The sequence below is a fragment of the Vigna angularis genome, chromosome 3 (assembly GCF_016808095.1).
Source record: "Vigna angularis cultivar LongXiaoDou No.4 chromosome 3, ASM1680809v1, whole genome shotgun sequence".
NCBI lineage: Eukaryota > Viridiplantae > Streptophyta > Magnoliopsida > Fabales > Fabaceae > Vigna > Vigna angularis.
Window position 1 is genome coordinate 31,640,089 of NC_068972.1, and position 14,776 is coordinate 31,654,864.

A 14,776-nucleotide genomic window follows, 5' to 3' on the forward strand; every position below is an offset into this window, starting at 1 on the left:
GGAAAAAAATAAACTATCATAGTATACGTACACGAACACAAATATCTATCGTTATACATATATCATACGTCCAGAATCGATAAACACAAACACATATATCATACATAAGAGATATTGAAGGAAAGAAAAAACCAAACTTGAAATGGTCTCATTAGAGAAGATGACGAAGTTTGCTGACAATGAACAAAGACAAATATCATATGTTGAAGGAAAAAAACTATCATAGTATCGTTATACATATAGATATCATACATAAAGAATCGACAAACACAACACAAACACGAACACATACATCATACGTAAGAGTATTTTAAGAAAAAAAAAATACTTCAAATGGTGTCACTAGAGAAGATGTTGAAGTTCGCTAACCCCGTACGAACAACAGCCTAAAGATAAACGAAAAACAATCGGTCAACCTTAGAAATGAGAACCAAATGACATTACAAAGACAGAAATGATTTAAAAATAACCTTCTTTCTTTATCACAGTCTTCCACCAAGAAGAAAGTTCAAGAAGAAATGGAACAGCGAACAAGCAGTGAGATTGTGTTTTCTGTTTACATTCAATAAAAAATTTTCACGTCGAATACAACAAAAAATTGATGTTATGTTTAAAAACAACGTCAAAGTCCCAAACCATTCGACGTTTTCTCTTAAAACAACGCGCCTTTTTTTATTAATGTTTTCTTATAAATTGCAAAGGTTACGTCGAATTTGAAGGGGCTTAGACGTAGTATTGGAAGCCAAAAGTTTCTACCTTTTTAATTCCTTTTAGTTTTTTCTTTTAAACACGAGAGCATTAATAGAACATCGAGTTCTATTGGAATTCAATGTTTTGTTCTTCTGCCTAAGAGTACCATACTTTCGGATCTTTTTCTTTTCTACCCTCCCATAGAATGTCGTAGGCTGCCGGGCTGGGACGTGAAGGGAATTGAAGTACTTGGGAGCATTAATTGTGTGCTTAATAGAACGTTGTATTCGATGGGGCTTCGACGTTTTTTTCTTCCGCCAATAGCAAAATGTGGCGCTTTTATGATTCTTTTTTCTTTAAAATCAAACATGAAATTTTTTCTTTTTACTTCTTCCTTAATCGATTCAAGTTAGCAGTGTACTGAAATTTGCACTTTTAAACTAGTGATCAGTTTTTGATCAATATCAGAACTGCATAATCTTCTCTTCTCAACTAGATTGAGGGTTAGTCCACATACAATGCAATTAACATTCACAATTGACATATCGTTTACTAAAATAAATCTCCATTTCATTTCAAAATAAAATCGAAGCAATACATAAAACCAGAGGTGACTTAATAGCCATGATTACAGAATATAAAAAAATATCCTCATAGAAAACTAGTCCCTATTCTTACGAAGAAGATTCCATTGAATCTTCATCAGTTGACTCATCATCAAAATCTTCAGTTTCAAAGCCAATGTCATTCTTGTTTCCCATCTTCTCCCATCTGAAAAGAGTATCTTCAACTTTTTCATCCCTTTCAGACTTCTTCCTAAATTCATCAAAACCATATTTCTCAAAATCAGTTTGTGGAATAAAGACAGTATGATCTGCAGCAGGAGTAGGTGTACTTCCAACAGTTAGCTCATCTCTGAAGAACCATCCATTCACAGTCCTTTCCACCCCAATAGAAAAAAGACTTAGTATACCAATTTCTTGTGACTTGTTGCACACAAGTATGACTTCTTGAGATACATCTACTCCTTGGAGTATCAGCACCTGGCTGTTAAATACTTCATATGGCAATTTGTGTGCATATTTATCTTCTGCAGCAATCATGTGGTCTTTTAGTACCGCAACCCAGTTGGTTGGGATTCTAGTCTTGAAAGCATTCAACAGAAATACATCTTTTGTTGACATTCTGTCCTCCACAAATCTTCCAAACAGCAGTAGCCAAGTCAGGACATGAGCAATCAGTTTCTCCTCCTTGTTTAAGCCATCATGTAGGTACTGCTTATCCACTGTGTACCTTCGTGGATATCTTAAGCATTTTATATATATAACTCTCTTTGTTAGCCATCTGTTTGACTCAGAATCACGGATATGAGAATCCAAACCTTCAGCTTTCAGTCCAGCAATATGGGACCAAACATTATCGTCAATAGTAATGTTAACACCTTTTACCCTTGAGTGAATGACCCCATTTACAACCCTCAGGTTTGTGTAGAAAACCTCTACCAAATCTGGATAGAAATCTCCTTTCATCTGGACCAAATCAGTAAGCCCTTGATATGCAATCCATTCTTGAAAAAGGAACCCTTCTTTCTTGAACAATTACAGGGCCAGATACTTGTGAGGAACTACATATTTTATAATTCTCCAGAATAAAAAATTTCCTCGGATCTTTTCATCACTTATCCATCCAGATGGGTTTGCGTTTCTTGTAACCCGGGCAACCTTCTCTTTTCTTCTAGATGATGATGATGATGAAAAAGCCATGTTTGGATAGAATTCTTGGAACGTCTTTCATAATCTAGTAGTTTTTAACTTCTCAACTTCGAAGCTTAAAATATACAATGGTTACGTCAAATTTTACTAGGCTTTGACATACTAATTGTCAGCCAGAAGACAAAGAGTTTGACAAAAGACACAGGATACGTCATATTCTGCGGATACGTCATCCTCGCGCCTTTTTTTCCCTTTTAAAACCTCTCATAACCTCCCATTACCATTATATTTTAATATAAGATTTACATTTTAAGATAACCTCCCATTAGAAATGTAACGTTATGGATATTCGAGGTTTTCTTCTTCAGCTTCCCGCCCTTTTCTATGCTTTTTTCCTTTATAAACCTCCCATAACCCACCATTACCTTTATATTTTAAGATAAGATTTACAACTTTTTTGTATTTTTATATTATATAAATTAGTGTAAATTTATCTTGTAATATTTACATATTATAAAATATAAGAATGATTTGTCGGTGAAATTTAAAGAGAATAAAATTTTGTTTCTTTAAAATATTAATTTTATTTCATATGGAAAATAATAATAATATTTTATGAGAATTGAGTTTTAGTTATAGATCACAATAATTAAAATTATAATAAATATTTTTATATTATCAAAAGTAGTTTGAAATGAATGTTTTAGGCTAAAGAAAGGTATGATTATACTAAAAGACTTTGATTGATTTTTAAATTATAATACTTTAAGTTTGAGAAAAAATTAAGTTGACTAATAAACTAAAGGTTAGGTTAAGATAGAATATCGTGGACAAAAATTGAGATAGCTTAGTTAGAAAAAAAATATTTAGACAAGTTAACAATAGAGATGCATCACACCAAGTTAAAGATCGAGAAGAGACAGCATGTATGGAGAATAGTCAGACAAATCTAGACCAAAAATTAAGACAAAATGGGTTGGCTTGAAGATTAAGGCAGGTTAAGTTTGACAGTGGAGACTGGTTGACCCAAAATGAATGTTTGGAGATTAAGACTTAAGGTCCAGACAAACTAACATAAGTTGAAGGTCGAAACGGGTCGGCCTGAGCCAAAGGTAGGGATGGGCTGACCCGAGCCAAAGGTAGGATAGAGGACTATCTCCTGAATAATAATTAGTATAGGAAATAAAATAAATTGTATTTTTCTTATCAAAGATTAACATCTTTGTGGCAAATATTTCTTTTAGGGTTTCTTAGGTTGCCTTAAACATTTATACCTATATTGTGGTGTTTCCATCTTTGTCTTATGAACCTCCAGAAAAAATTTAAAAAAGTCGAGACGGACGGGCCAGTACATGAAAGAGATGGGTCTGTATATTTGAATTTAATAATTATAACTAGTTATTAGTATAAATGATTATGATATCAAAAAATACTTTGATTAACATTATTTGAAAAACAAATTTGACCCCTCTCATGCATTATTTCTTCGCCTTTTAGTATTTTAACAAACGTGTGATCAATATCCAGCCACGTTGTCATTAATATGACCATAAAAAATCATTAAAAACTCATTTGCATTTCTTAATTTATAACGCTTTCAATCGATTCTTTATTACTTAGAATCGATTATATTAACTTAGCAGAATTGAGAGTGGAATTATATGAATATAGAGAGGCACATCAAAGTTTTTAACTTCAAGCCCTCCAAATCTCCCCTTCTTCGCGAGTGATTCAAAAGTAGACAATTTCTAGGGAGCGGGACGTCATTTTGTTTTTAAATAAATCAAATGAAATTTATTGCTTTTTTTCTGAATGATGTTTGAACGTCGAATTCGGCGGGGCTTCGACATTCATACAAGAAGGTGGAGTGTGGCAGTTACTAAGCATAATTACACGATGTACGTCATCAGTTCATCTATAAATATAGCTTACATTTCACATAATCCCTGTCTCCTATTTCCGTATTGAACATTTTAGGATTCATGTTTTTTATATCCTTGGCGTTTTCCTTTCCTTAGATTTCGAAACATGTCTGTTCTTTAAATTACAATTTGCTCGATTGAATTTCAAAGTGCCTCATTCATGGATCAGTTCATATTAAGGTGGCCTTTGAAATTCAAGTGAACAAAATGCTTTTTATAGTATAGAAATGATTAAGTTATCTTACTGAAAGGGAAGTGCTTAGGAAAAAGAAATATGGTTCACAATATGTTTAATGCTGAAACAATTTTGAGATCTAAAATAATTATATAAAAATATTGTTCAACTTCATCATTTAAAAGTGTTTGATTCTTTTTTAAATTGTCCATAAGTTGCACTCCTCCGTTAGATTTCAGAGCTATCTTTTTTCTAAGGGAGGATACAACTTAAGGACAGTTTAAATTTGCAATCAATTTACATAGTTGACGTCGAATGTTCATGATGCAAAGACCTGGAGTTTATTCATTGTTCACATCCATTTTATGTGATAAAGGAAGTCCTATACCCCCTTAAAACACAACATCTAAAATGAATCTAAATATAATTATTACTTTTTCACTGAATTATGTTTTAATGTCGAATTCGGCGGGGAATTGACGTACATTTGGATCAAAAAGTACATTTCGATGAAGTACATTTGGATATATTTTGTTTTTCCCCTCTCATAGAACGTCGAAGGCAGCGGGGCAGTGACGTGAAGGGAATTGCAGTATGTTGAAAGCATTAATGGTGAGCTCTTAACTTCACGTCTTATTTGATAGGGCTTCGACGTTTTTTTCTTCCGCAATAGCAAAAGGTGGCGCTCTTATGATTCTTTTTTCTGTAAAATCAGACATGAAATTTTTTCATTTTACTTCTTCCTTAATTGATTCAAGTTAGCAGTGTACTGAAATTTGCACTTTTAACCAGTGATTAGTTTTTTTATCAATATCAGAACAACATAATCTTCTATTCTCAACTAGATTGAGGGTCAGTCCACATACAATGCAATCAACATTCACAATTCACGGATCGTTTACCAAAATAAATCTTCATTTCATTTAAATCTAAAACTGAAAGAAATACAGAAACCATAGGTGGCTTACTAGCAATGATTACAAAATAAAAAACAAAAAACATAGAAAAATAGGCTCTAAAATAATTATCAAGAAGATTCCATTGAATCTTCATCATTAGAATCTTCAGTATGATCTTGATCAAGAGTAGGTGGACTTCCAACAGTTTGCTCATCAATGAAGAACCATCCATTCAAAGTCTTTTTCAGCCCAATAGATGACAGACTTGGTATACCAATTTCTTCTGACCTTTTGCACACAATTCTTCTTTCTTCTTCAGATACATCTACTTCTTCTGTTGACATTCTGTCCTCGTTCAATCTTCCAGGAAGCAGTAGCCAAGTCAGAGCATAAGCAATCATTTTCTCCTCCTTGTTTAAGCCATCATGTAGGTACTACTTATCCACCTTGTACCTCCTGGATATCTTAAGCAGTTTATATATATAGCTCTCTTTGTTAGCCATTTGTTTGACTCAGAATCACGGATATGAGAATCCAAACCTTCAGCTTTCAGTCACTACAAGAATCGCGCTTATTACCGGCGGAACATTATTGAAGGATTTTCGGCCGTCGGTACAACTAAATTACCGAAGGCCTTGGAAAGCATTACCGAAGGTGTGTGTTGATTTAATTTAGCGAGGGTGTTTGACCGTCGATAAGTGGCCTGACTTAAGCATTTGGATGTATTGGAGGAGTTTGTCTCTAATTTCGTGACACTCAAATTCGTATTGGTGCCCCAATTAGAAATTTCCCTCTCGTCCTTTGCTTCCATTCTCGCCCTCTCCCTTCGCGTTTATCTCCCTCTCCCTTGGCGTTTATCCGTACTGGCGGTCGTTGGCATTGTGTGCCGATATCATTGACAGCAATACCTTAGTGGGTGGTTGGGGTTGTTTGTTTGGTTAGGGCTCTTCGAAACGTTGTCGTTGTTGGGGTTGGGGTGGTGGTTGGTGGTGTGCGATTCAGGCTGTTGCGGCAGTAGGGGTGCTGATTCGTGGTTGTTGGCGTGTGTAAGTCATTGCGGTGAAGCCAAGGTTGGTTGTTGCGTTGAGAGCTCGCAATCTTCCTTCGATCATTCTGGAGTGCGAGGTAAGGTCTTTGTTTTAGAACGCGTCCTCAATAAATTGTTTGCCCAGTTCATGCCTATATGTGTGGAATGTGTTTTGTGTTTCGCGTGGTTAAGCAGGTCTGATGTTCATTTATTGATGAATGGGCATGTGTCTAGAGTTAAATAAGAATGATTGTATGGAGTGAAGTAAGTTAAATTGAATCTAGTTAGGCTGTAAATGAACATGATAACGTAGTTACTAAATTATTCTGACTATGTCCTTCACTGTGTTAACTAATGAACATGTGTATTAGGTAAGGGAGGGGTTGGGTTCATGATAAATCAGGATTAACAGGGGTTTCATTAAATGAAATGGGGCTGTTTTGGGAAGTACGATAAAACTGAATGAAGTCTTATAATTGTTTCTTTACTGGTTGTCATAAACCAGTGGCTGCACTATCAACTAAACAATAAAAATGTTTCTCTTCATTTGAAACCTTCCCTTTCTCTAAATTTTTCATCTTCACCTTTGGTAGTGAATTCTGGTTTTGAATCCTATAATGCTGATGAGATAATTCTGCTGCCATCTGTATTTCAGCCAATAATTTAGAAGCAACTTCTGCTACTTTTTTTTGTTCATTTCTTTTGCCCTGTTTGAAGCTGCTTTGTCAGCTCATTCTCCACTGGTTTGTTTGCTGCTTCAGCCATCTCAGTCCTTTTCAAGACTTCCTGTGTTTCATTTTTCATATCCTCAATTTCCTCTTGGGTTTCCTCTAACCTTTTTAGAACTTAATTTTCACTCACCTTTGTAGCTTCCACCTCTGCTTTGGCAGCATCCAATTTCATATCTTCTAATTTATCAGACTCCTCAACCTTATGAACTAAGGACTTAAAATCCTCCCCTGATATGTTGAACAGCACTTGCCTCAACTGTTTTTGCTACCTCTACTTCTTTCAATGCTGCTTTGAGCTTTATTTGGGCATCTTCTAAAACAAGTTCAGTGACTGCAACTTCCATCTTCAATTGTGCAGCCTCATTCTTCCAGTCTTGTGTTTCTTCCCTTGCATTTTCAGTTTCAGTGAACAACTGGTTCAATTTCCAAATCATTTCCTCTTATGCACCTCTAGCTTTTGATTCTTCTACAAATGTTGCTATACTTTGAACTTAACCATTTCAACAAGATTTAAATATCAAAACAAACTTGTTTGAGCTGCTAATGGACACTAATTCAAAATGTCACTTTTGCAACATTCAATTATGTAGAAAATTAACAGAACCTCATCACCAATTCTGAGTTTTAGGAATTCAAATGACTGGTTAACAATAAAAAAGACTCAAAGAACTTTGAACTAACTGAACTAAGCTAGAAAAGGTGCAACTAAGTATGAAGAGAGCATAAATGAACTTATAAAGAAATTTAGCACTATGAAAAACTAATTATAAGACCAAAAGAAGCATGATTCAGATTTGAGAATTTAATTTCTTGGGAGAATTGAATGAGAATCTGCACATATCAAGTTTCTGAATAGTTTCTTCCAATCAATGTAAAAGTATTGCACAAAAAATGGTTATCTCTTAGTGTATAATGACAACACCCATATTAGCCTTAGTTTCCTAAATAGCTATTTTCTTATGTAAGCTAATTTTATAATTTTAAAGTTGATTCCTAGGCTTTTGACCTGCAATCAAAGTCTGTAACCACAAACAATTAGTGTGAAAGTGTTGTCTACTTAATTTTTGCCACAAAAATGACTCACAACTTGGTGGTTTAAGACACGAAATGTCACAGCAGTGACTGTAGGTCAAAACTAATCACTGCTGCAACTTGGATTAAAGTTTTCAAACTTGTTCACAGTATTAATTTGCTCAAATCCAAACTGTTATTCAAAAACACCTTGCCACTTCCCAATTTTGACTGAAAGTTGAGGGTTTAGTATACTATTATGCACTTAGATCATTATACCACTAATTGAACTTTGCTAGCAAGTTTTAAACATCATTTTAGACTTGCTCAAACTGTCAGACAACATAGAAATGGTAGCATTCGAAATCTGACTTTGTTATGGCCAAAAATGCAGAAAAATCACTCCATCACAAAAGCAAAACTGAGTTTATAATATTCAATGGACTAGGAAATAAGTTTTGGTATAAGAGGAACTTTCAGTAGTTCCCTTATTATTATGCTTTAATCCAGTGCCTAGTTATTATGGTGTTGTTGTGAAGTGTTTAAAGTATACATGTGTTGCTATAAGGTTCGTAATCCAAATGCTTGGTGGTCAGATTGTTCAGACCAGTGTTCTAGTTGCTGTAAGGACCATTTTCAGTTGCTTAGTTGCTAAGAACCAATGTCTTTTTGCTAATTGAGTTATTTCCAACGTGCCTTTAGTGTATTAGGACCTAAGTCAGCATTCGTTTGAATCTGTTCTGCTGTAAATTTTTCGTTTAATTTGAGTTCCAGTGCATGTGTAGCCATAGATGAATCATATAAGGCAATGACACAATGTCTAGCCTTGATTATATGTGCTAAATCAGTCCACACATGATTCTGTAATCACAAATCTACATCACATTTGCTTCTCTGGTTTGATCACGTGCAATCTGTTTTGTCTAGATTTCTTTGCATCTAAAGCTTTGAACAGGTTTATTTGGTGATGTTAAACATGTTCCAGGCAGTGCCAACCAGTATTAATCACTACAATGCAATAAGCATAGTTGAGTTCCTCAAAAATCTGGTTTCAAGTGTTGTCACAGTTTTCATTCAATCTTTTTCACCGTGATTGTTGTCTTTGATGTGTCTTAGGTGTTTAAAATTCTTCTAGCTGATATTCTACAGTTAGATCTAGTGTTAGGACATTCCTAGAGTCATTGTGTGTGCTTTCAAATTTTCATTTCCATGCTTTCAAAATCTGATGCAGTTTTGGTCCAATTTTCTTGAATTTTGGCAACTGCTACTGTCATACAAAGCTGCTGGCTATTTCTATGCATTATGAACAATTGAACAAGTATATTTTGTCATTTTCAACTTCTATGCACTGTTCAAATGGTTCTTGAGAAGCCTATATGCAGATTTCTTCTTTAAACCACCCTATTTTGTTGCATTTTTGGCTACAGCAGAGGTGATTTGATGACTCTGGTTGTTTCAATGCAGTTTAACCATTTTTGAAAGTGTATTTTGCCATTCCAAACTTGTGTGCACTGTGCATTTGGTCAAATTTGAGCTGATATGAAAAATCACTTCCTAAACCATTAATTTTACCTAAATTTGGAAGTGAACTAGTGAATTTCAGCTGCAGTATGATTCCTTACTGTTTCAGTGTTTAAACATTTTCCATTTGATGATACAAACTTCCTTGAAGTGTCATTTGACCATTAGCATCACTCAAACTCATTTTAGCCACTGCTGTTAATTTTTCCAGCCACTTTATAAGGTGCAGAGTTCATTTTATTTCTGTTTGCCATTGTTCTTCTTTGGTTTTTCATCTTTGGATTGGCAAAAGCTGGGTTTAAGTTTCCAAATGCATTTATATGCTTATCCAAGTGTATAGCAATCATAAAAAACACTTTAAACCCTGCAATCCAGATTTGAAAGATCCAAAACCAGAAAACACCAAAATCTGCTGTTCTTTGTGGCATTTTGTCAAACAGTTTGACATTTTCATCAAACACTTTCACTGCACTTTCATTTTCTTATTACTTGTTACACAAACATTTGGATATTAGAACATTTTTGACTTGATATGATTTCAATGTTAGTTAGATCTACTTCTAGACTTTGGATGTTAGAACATCCTTTTGTTACATTATTTTATATTTGCACCATAATTACATTATCTATACATTAATGGATGTTCGTTGGATTAATTAATGTTCAATGGATATTGATAATTGATTGCATCTTTGAGATGCACATTATGCATGTCTGTATGTGCTTGAAAACTGATATGCAGGTCTGTTTGTAATTGAAATTTGATATACAAGTCTGGGTTGCACAAGAAATACCATTTCTCTGAAACCTTCTCTGCAATTTACCGAAGGCTTTTGCCCTTCGGTAAATACCCTCGTATGGTCATTACCGAAGGCTTTCGCCCTTCGGAAATTACCGAAGGCTTTTGGCCCTCGGTAATTACCGAAGGGCAGAAGCCCTCGGTAAATTTAGCGACAAGAGATTTACCGAAGGATATTTGACCGTCGATAAGCCTTCGATAAACACCCTTTATCGACGGCTTATGGCAGTTTCCGAGGGCTTCTGGCCTTCGGTAACACCCAACTTTTTTGTAGTGAGTCCAGCAATATCTAACCAAACATTATCGTCAATAGTAATGTTAACACCTTTGACCCTTGAGTGAATGACCCCATTTACAACCCTCAGGTTTGTGTAGAAAACCTCAACCAAATCAGAATAGCAATGTCCTTTCATCTGCACAAAATCAGTAAGCCCTTGATATGCAATCCATTCTTGAAAAAGGAACCCTTCTTTCCTGAACAATTGCAGGTCCAAATACTTGTGAGGAACTACATTTTTTATATGTGTCCAGTATAAAAACCTTGCTCGCATGTCTCGATCACTTATCCATCCAGATGGGTTTGCGTTTCTTGTAACCCGAGCAACCTTCTCTTTTCCTCTTGATGATGATGATGGAGAAGCCATTTTTGAATAGAATTCTAGAAACGTCTTTCACAATCTCGACTTCTTAACTTCATAACTTCTCAGCTTAAAAAATACAAAGGAGACGTCGAATTATAGAGGGCATCGACGTACTAATTGTCAGTCAGAAGACAAAGAGTTAGCAAAAGACGTCAAATTTTAGGGATATTCGACGTTTTCTTCTTCATCCTCCCGCCCTCCTATTTTTCTTTTTTCCTTTATAAAAGCGCTCATAAGCTCCCATTACCATTATATTTCACTATAATATTTACATTTTAAGATAACCTCCCATTAGAAATGCAACGTTACCGATATTCGAGGTTTACGGAAATGATTAAGTTATCTTACTGAAAGGGAAGCGCTTAGGAAAAAGAAAAATGGTTCACAATATGTTTAATGCTGAAACAATTTTATGATCTAAAATAATTATATAAAGAAGATGATCAACTTCATCATTCAACAATGTATGAATCGTTTTTTAAAATGTCTTGGAGTTGTCTTCTACCATTAGATTCCAAAGCTTTTTGATTTCTTATGGTGGAAACAACTCCAAGACAAGTTAAATTTATAAGGTTCACGTCGAATATTGAGTCAATTCGACGCAAAGGCCTGGTGATTGATGTCTTCTTTTTGGGATCACTAACGTCCTATATCTTAGAGGATTTCAAAAAGAAATCTCCTTTTACAAAACACAACATCTAAAATGAAGACCAAAGATGATGGAAGACATTATAACCAAAACTAGGAAGTTAACATCAATTTGGTTGCGGAAGTAATGTAGGATAGGTTTTGAAAGGGTCTACTTGAAATTCATAAGTGTTAACTTTTTCCTGTGTTTTCCCCCATGCCTTCATGGTTAACAAAGAAATGTCTTCGTTTAGTAAAGGAAAAGAAGGAAAACACAAGATAAAAGTTAACATGAATTTGATTACCGAAGTTATGTAGGATAGGTTTTCAATGGGTCTACTTATTTATCAACGTGAAGGGCATTGGAGTGGTTGGGAAGATTAATTGTGTGACCAGAATGTTACGTCATATTCGGATGGTATTCGACGTTTTAATCTTCATCCAAAAGCCAAAGTTCGCTCCATTTTTTATTATTTTTTCTTTTTCCTTTTAAACTCTCACTTTAACGTCCAAGCCTCGTACATCTTCGACGTTTTTTTCGTCAGAAGCACTAGATATTTTTTTACTTTGAATGATGTTTGAATGTCGAATTCGGATGGGATTCGACATTCATACAAGATAGAGATCCACGTCCATAATTGATACCACTCGACGTGTATCAGATGAATTTATTGTTAACGTTGGCTATTATGTTATTTAACGTTGAACGCGTGACGTTGCGCACCCTTATATACACTGAATTTGAAAATCTTATGTACATTGAGTTGTTTCTATATTGGTAAACCCTAATATTGAGGATAATTATTTGGTATCCAAATTCAAATGGCTTCTTCATCACATCCATCAAGAGACAAAGGAAAGGCTGTTGTGGCTGCAAGAAATTATGATCTCTCCAGGTGGATCAGTGATGAGGAGACTCGTCTAGAGTTTCTGAGGTGGACGAAGTTTAAACATATTGTTCCTCACAAATATCTGAACCTCGACTTATTTGAAAAAGAGGGATTTCACTTCCAGGAATGGATTGAAACTCAAGGTCTCTCTTTAGACCATTATGTCTCAATGCCGCTTTTCCTATTTCATTTGATTCGATGCACCAAATATTTTTTTCTCCAGTAAGATCAACTTGATGATGCTTCAATACACGGCTGATAAAAACACCATATGGCAGAATATGTCCACGACTACTTACAATTTCAATCATGTGCTCACTCATAACAAAAACCCAGTTGGTTGGTATCCAGGGTTTTATGGCATAAACCAAAAATAAATCTGCAGTAGTTAGACGATCACGTAAACATCTTCCAGGTAGTATTACCCAAGTAAGTACAAAAGCACACATTTTTTTCTTCCATTTTCAAACCATCAAGTAGATGCGGCTTGTATACCTTTAGCCTTGTTGGACTTCTCAGATATTCCTTATAAATTTTCTTCTTGTTGGTCCATTGGTTGAGTTTAGAATTTCTTTCATGAGACATGAAGCCTTCTGCTTTGAGACTAGTAAAAGATAGCCATATTTCGTCATCAATTTTAATATCAACACCTTTCACTCGAGAGCATATAACACCATCAACAACCTTCAGATTGTGGTAGAAGACCTGTACCAGGTCAAGATAGCAATCACCGGTCATTTCTACAAATTTTAGAAGACCAACATCTACAAGCCATTCTTGAAAGATAAACCCCTCCCTTCTGAATAATTCCACATCCAACAACATGTGAGGGACCACCTTGAAGAGTTTTCTATAACATCCAAATTTGTATCGTTCTTCGTCATCACTGATCCACCCATTTGGACTAGCATTTCTTACAAGGTGTGCAGCCTTCTTTCCATGCCGTGAAGATGAAGAAGCCATTTGAGAACAGGATTTAGAAATTTACAGGAAGGGTTTAAGACTTTTTTTTCTAACAATGATACATGATAGATTTAATCAAACTATATGACGACTTTTACATGAACAAGAAACTACATAAAAAAAACACAGGAATTAAATAAAAAAAACAGAAAAACAAGGGAGAATGTTTTTGAAATTCATAAGTGTTAACATTTTCCTTAGGATTTCCACCATGCCTTCATCGTTAACAAAGAAATATCTTCGTTTAGTAGAGGAACTAATGGAAACCCTAAGGAAAAAGTTAACATGAAGTGTAGGTTTTCAAATGGTAGTTCCAAAGGATCCGAAACTGTATTTAAAGAAAATGCTGGGAGCCACTAATGCACTAAACTACTCTAGTGCCCATCAATAATAAAACGTCGAACCCTTTAGAAATTCATCGCCCATCAAGTCAATCCTTATATTGTCAGAGTTCAACTTCAACCGCATAATAAAACGTCGAACGCTTTAGAAATTCGTCGTTGCTGAAATTATTTTATTGGGATATATAAGATTGAAAATTTTAATTGGGCCTAAAACTGATAAGATTTGATGCCCAACTTTATAAATGCTAGATTTGAAAACGCACTCAGTGTTTTCTAAACTGAATAGTTACAAACCCTAGAAATGTGAAAGACGTTCCAGAATCTGATCAGAAATGGCTTCTTCATCATCATCAAGAAGAAAATGGAAGGTTGCCCGGATTGCAAGGAATGCTAATCCTATAGGTTGAATTAGTGATGAAGACATTCGACGGAAGCTTTTTAGTCTAAGGAAGATTAAAACTTTGGTTTCTCACAGATATTTGAAACTGGTGAGGGTGTTCTACTCCAACTTAAAGATGAGTGATGAAACATTTTGTTCCACAATCAAGCGGGTTGATATAAAGATTTGGATTGGTCATCAACTAGTCTATCCCATCTCTGAATCTTGGAGTGCAAACAAAACAAATTTGACAAAAACTGAAGAAGATGAGTGGGCTAAATGGTATGCAGTGAAAATAAATTGTATGTCAGAATCGCTAAAAGGATTCTTGGGGCTCATGTAAATTGAAAGCTGACTGCAACAGAAGAATATGCATTTTCGTTCTTTGATTTTAATTTTGTAATCAGTGGCTTCTTAAGCCATCTTTTGTTTTGCTGGTTGTAAT

At 34.9% G+C, this 14,776-nt stretch overlaps 1 pseudogene; it reads right to left on the bottom strand.

Annotated features, from left to right (window-relative positions):
* Nucleotides 1-6,464: 6,464 nt before the first annotated feature.
* LOC128195860 (uncharacterized) lies at nucleotides 6,465-13,608 on the bottom strand (annotated as a pseudogene).
* Nucleotides 13,609-14,776: the final 1,168 nt, after the last annotated feature.